The sequence below is a fragment of the Manis pentadactyla genome, chromosome 8 (assembly GCF_030020395.1).
Source record: "Manis pentadactyla isolate mManPen7 chromosome 8, mManPen7.hap1, whole genome shotgun sequence".
In the NCBI taxonomy this organism is placed as follows: Eukaryota; Metazoa; Chordata; class Mammalia; order Pholidota; family Manidae; genus Manis; species Manis pentadactyla.
In genome coordinates, this window is record NC_080026.1 from 91,597,138 (window position 1) to 91,603,445 (window position 6,308).

Below are 6,308 nucleotides of genomic sequence, written 5' to 3' on the forward strand. Positions count from 1 at the left end.
TTAGCTGAATTGTGACTTCTGAATCTTTGTCCACAACTCCTCAGTTACTCATTCTCCTTAATCTGGGAACAATTCGGATCTATTGGAGGCTACATAAAAGTGAATTCTGCTTCTAGGTGGGCTCTGGGCTAGAAAAATGTATGCCCACAGGAGGTCCGCCACTCCTGCCACATGTAAATCAGAGCTTCCCAATCTGTGGAAGAGGCATATGGGGTCACATATGTGCTGAAATATTGAGCCCTGTACCCTCAGGGAAGCTGGATGTAGTCCAATGTAGTCAGAGTCCCAGACCAGCAAACCAGAAATATGCTGTCAGGGATGGGGAATGAAATAGGAGGTAAGATGATGAAATAAATGAATAAGGCAAAAAAAACCCCACATTTGAATTCTGTAGTCACCTCAGAAAGCTACCCATGTACTGAAGAGAAACAAAACCTTTTATAAATCAGGTGGCCCTGATAGCAACTCTCCTTCCACCCTTGAGGTGGTTCAACAGGACTAAGGTGGTTCCACAAGAGGGCAGCAACCTGCCAGGTCCTGGGTGTGATTTGCAAATGCTCTAAGTAAATGACAGCTGAGCTCCAGTCCCTCCCTGGCTTTTTCGAACACTTCTCGTGACCAGAAATCTCCTTTTGTCATATGGTCAACTGGACTATTTCTGCTCCCTCCTCCAATAAGTAAAGCTGTACGGGGAGAGATGCCCCCCTCTCCTGGTGCATTTCCCAAGGGGCAACCAGATGTACCCAAGCAAAGGCTGGGGAACCACATGTATCCTGCTAACTTTTTGCTTCCCCAATAAACCTAGCATTATCCAGGAGAAAGTAAGGTTTTGTATCCAGTGGTTACACTCTGACTTTAAAATAAACTAAAATTAATTGCAGAGAGGCAAACTGGTAAAAAGGAAAGCCTCAGTGTTTGGAGTGATAGTCTTGAATTTGAACAAAACAGTGCCTCTAGCACATAACAAAAATAAAATGATTTAAAAAATCATGAAATATTTGGAAAATAAAAAAATTTATTTTTAAATAACTCATGGATCAAAGATGATTTCACGGTGTTAACAAGAAAAATATTTTCAACTATATCATAATGAAAACCCAATGTAGCTAAAGAAATTGTTACAGAAAAATTTCTACTTTCAAATGCATGTATAGGAAAAAAAAAGATTAGAATTATCAACCTTCCCTCTTTGAAATCTAAAAAAACTTGAGAAAATTAAACCCAAATTATGTAGAAGGAAATAATATAGGTAAGACCCCAGATCAACAAAATAGAAAACTGATGAATAGTGAGTATCAACAAAGATGAAATTTGTTTTTTGAAATGATTAATATAATTAATAATACCATAGAAAGACAGGATTGATCCAAAGGAATGAAAGATAGAGAGAATACAAAAACTGAAAAGGGTAACAACATAAATACTATAGCTACCCAGAGGTAACGGAAGATTATGAACAATTTTATGCCAATAAATTTGATAAGAGGTGAAATGGACAAATTTGCAATATTTTGGAAAATCACAATTTGGAAACATGAATAGAAAAGATATATAATTCAATTATCTGTTAAATTGAATTCATCATTAAAAGCAATGTATAAAGAAATCTGGCTCACAAGGCTTCATTGGTGAATTATAACATTTAAGGAAGAATACTAACTTCACTCACTCTCTTTGTGAGGAAAAAAAGGGGAACATTTCCCTGATTGCTTTATGAGGGAAGCGTATCACTGATACAAGACCTTAGGGGTTAGAAATAGACTCCTGAGAAATCACTTGCCAAAAATAATTTAAGATATTAGCAAACAGAATCCAGTAGCTCTTTCAAATATATCATTATCTCCTTATGTAAAGAAACACTGCGAAGAGAAAATTTCTACACTGGGCATCTTGAGAACATTATTTCTTCAGGTCCTCAGTGAACCAAAGTATGCTCCATTTCACTTCTTCAACATTAATTGAGTGTAAATGAGCCTCTTCACAAATCCTGGGGGCGGGGGGGAGGTTATTCTGTGTCAAGGGATTTGTCCCCGCTGGTAGCCGCGGGCTCATGGAGGCTCTGGCTTTTGTTGTGCGCGCCAGCAGGGCTGTCCGCCCAGGCCAAGAGTCACCGGGGAGCCCGGGGCCCCGGTTCCCTCCCGGCCCGCATCCGCCGCCCCCGCCACCCTCTGCGCCGGGTTACCCACTCGAGGAGGAGCCAGGACGGAAGGCCAGGACAGCGCGGGGTACAAGTACGGCTGGGAGGTGCAATGAAACGTATTTTGCCCGGAAGAGAAGTATTTTTCCCGGGAGAAAAGAAAACTTTGGTGTTAAAAGAGCGCACCTACTTCGGTCAGGAAAACATAACTAGCGCAGGGAGCAGGGGATGGGAAGGCACTTTTACCAGCAGTGAGAAACGCGCACGCTACCACCACTACCACCAAAATCTGGGAGTGAGTTTGGAATTCACCTCTCTGGTTTCCGAGTGCTCCGGGATAAAGCACAGAGCACGCGGCGCCCTGTGGCCTCATTCGTGAAATGCAAGCACCAAACGGGCTTCCCACCGGAGAGGCTGGTTAGGACCCGACTCAAGATGGAAAGAGGCGAACCCAGCGCCGGGCAAAGCATGTCACACCAAGCTTCGTCTGCAAGAGCAGACTTTTCCGTCTACGGACAAGGCACTGCTCACAAGGTCCTCTCCCTCAGGCATTAGGACAGATTGACTGAAGGACCTAAACTCAGGCCAGCATTCTCTGCGCGTGGGTGGGCGCCCAGGGGCGAGACTTAGTCAGGAGACAAAACTGACCCTGGGGTGCTGTGGGGAGTCACTCCCTGGAATCCATCACTGCCTACGGTGGCATTTCTGCGGGGTTTCTCCTCCAGGTGGTCAGAGCCAGAGCTAGGTGGAGAGCGGTCTGATCGCGCTGCAGCAAACAGAAGCTTAGTGTAAGCACCCTCATAAACATTACTTCATTGTACAATAACTCTTAAGCTTTATAGGTAACATAAATACGAAAATTGAGATAAGGGCAAGGAGCATTTGAGCACGCAGCGCATTGCATATATAGATCTGATTTAGGAAGTAGGCACGTGGGGGTGAATAATAAGGTGGCTGAATTTTAAATTCATTCTGAGTTCTTATAAAAAGTATCTCGGTGGATTTCCACTAACAGTGAAAGTGACTTAGGAGGATGTTTAAACTGCAGCGAATATCAGAAAGACATTTCCTGGAGGTCTCTGTGTTGAGCTCTTCATAATCCAGTATTACTTGTTACCTTTGGTAATGAAATAATACCACAGTTCGGAGTCAAGAGGACACTTACAGAGGAACTTGACATTGCCAGGCTATTCAAGTGTGAGCAGTGGGCCCCTCTGACTGAGCAGGGTAGAGACCCGTTTTGGGTGCTCAGGGTCCCCTGGGCTTGGCCCCTGCACTAGCAATGCTCAGTAGGTCCACGTTACAGTGTGGTGTATTTTAAGGTTGGTTCTGCAGCTGTAATCTCAAAGTGTATTGAATGCACAATCAATTCTTCCCTTGAAATTCATTTTAATGTAATATAATTTAAAAGGATAAAATATTGGACTGGTACTGATGAAAGATTGAGTATAATTTTGAGAATACAAGAAAACTTGTTTTACTTTTGAAAACAAGTTGAAAAAGTGAATATCCAGAGCTTGAGAAAATCAATTCAAAATCTCTTCTTTCCAGTCAACATTTCTTTGAGAGGCTGTTTTCTTTACTGTGAGTGATACTAAAACAAATAATAGAAACAGATTTCATGAGCCCTGCCAATGTCTTTAATTCAATCCAGATCAGAAAAGTCAATGAGCAAGATGCAACCTTTTAACCCACTGAAAACTTCAAATATTGATAAACACAGCATTTCTTTACAGGTACCTTAATATAGGAAATTGCCATTTCACACTTAATTTTTAAAATGACCATTGCAGAATGACAAAAATTTGAGTTTACCAAAAATTCTCTAAATTAATTGCTTATACAATTATTTCAATGAAAAATGTGTCCAGTTTGTGTAATTCTTTACTTTCTCCCTGTTAAGCTGATTTGATTATATCTATTGAAATGCAACTTCAGGCAGTCGAATAAAAAAGTATAATTGGGGTTGTCTTTTTATTTATTCGATTTTTAAAATTTTGTCAATAATGCATTATTTTTTGTTTTACAAAAACGTCGGTCTGGAAATGGAAAAATAAAAGTCTCTTTCACACAGATGGTATTGGAAGTCCTGATCCAGATTTTATTTTTCCTCCATCTTTTGCTCTGAAATTTGAGATTTTCATCAAACTTTGTAGAGAAGGAATTGAAGTAAGGCCACTGAAAGCTTTCTGAAAAGCTGTCAACTGAACAACATAACTCACATTTAATTTTCTTAAATAGTTCCTTCCGAAGCTTCCTAATAAAGCAGGTCATGGTTAGTCGTTTGTTGTCTGGTTTTGTCTTTGCTGTCTGCCTACAGTCCGCCATCCTGCTTGTTTCCATTTGCCTTTCCAAGCCAGGCGCAGCCACCAGTTGCCTCGTGGGCGGCTTCCCGGCCTCCCACCCCACCCACTGGGGCGGTGGAGGCGATGGCTGCTGGGCACGGCCCTCAGAGGCCCGCGGCCCTTGACCCCACTCCCTTAGTCTGGATGCTGGGATCTGGGCGAGGGGGCAGCCGCCGTGGAAGTGAGCGACGGGGAAGATACTCTGTGTCCCGTCAGTCCGGGGTGGGATGGGCGCGGGGTGCGAGGAGCCTGGGGGAAGGACGAGGGCGCCGGGCAGGGGCTAGTGTTGACGCGGTCATCTGAGCATCAGGGAGGCAGGCCGCTCCCAAACTGTGGGGAGCACATCAGCGCAGCGCCCTCTCCGACGTGGGCGGGGAGGGGTTGATACCCAGAGCTGATCCTACTCCACCCAGTACTTTCAGACGCCAGGACGTAAGCGGCATCATCTTCGGAGGCAGGCTTTCTAGTCTCAAGTTTTTCCCCGGGGGGTCTCTAAGAACCACGCAGAAGGGGTCTGGCCCTCCGAGGTTTACGCCTCCGGCGAGCTGCGGACGGGGCGGGCTGGCAGCTGCTGGGGGAGGGCAGCCCCGGCGCCCACATCCCCGGCCTTCCCGGTGCCCGCAGCGGCCCTTGCCGCCCACTCCTGGGGAAGACGCGCTCACGGCGGGCGGGCGGAGACCATCGCCCTGGCGCCGGGAAATAAACGTCCCCCCACTCACCCCAGGTCAGGGACATGTACTCTAGGGAGAGGGTGAGCCCGCGCGGGGAAGGCGGGGATCCCCCGGACAGAGCAGGAGACTCTGTGCCTGGCGTCCCAGGTACCGCAGCCTCTAGCGGTCAGACCCGCAGTGCTCTACTGCCAGGAACAGGCCCACCACTCCATGCTCTTTCTATATTCCTGTTACAGAATACTAAAATGTTTTAGACCAACACAAACTGATTTTTTATGCAACAGTAGTAACAAGGACGTACCTGCTTGTGTCTTAGTCATAAGAGCTTCCTAAAATTTTCAAACTTTGGGAGGATGTGTGTATTTAGCAATTTGCAGCAACTTATTTCACATTTCAGTAAAATATCTCTGTAACTCATTAAAAAAAATGTACATGTGACACATTCCACAACATGTGAATGTTGCTTTTGCTGATCTATATTAATTTATTTTTAAAAGATAGTCTGGTGAATGTACTGTATAATTTAAAACACTGTGTTGTTGTTTACTACAACTTCCTAATGGCAATAATTGCATACATTTTACTATCTTCAAAATTTTGTATGTTTTATATATTAGGTGAAGGCAATAAATTTAAATAAATGTAATGGGAAATCTATAGCTAAACATTAGTTTGAATTAACATAATATATCCTAAGCATGCATAGAAATAACTATTTGTTTCAACTGTAATGTACAAACATCAACTAATGCAGCTTCAAAACGCATAGAAGTATATTTGCAAATAAAGCAAAGAAAATTGATGTGCATTGTATTCAGATCTAAATGCACACTAAAAGTATGTTGCATATGCTTACATACCTAAATGTTTTTCCCCTCTCAGCTTTATTGCAGACTGATAAAATTGTAAGATACTTAAAAGTATACACTGTGATGATTTTGTATATGTACATTGTTTAGAGATTTCTAACATCAAGTTAATACATCCATCATATCACATATTTACTATTTTTTTTTGTGAAAACATTTAAGTTCTATTCAGCAAAATTCAATTATATAAAACAGTATTATCTATAGCCAATGTTATACATTAAATCATCAGACTTTACCTTTTAACTGAAAGTGTGTATCCTATTGCCAGCCTTTCTATTTTCCC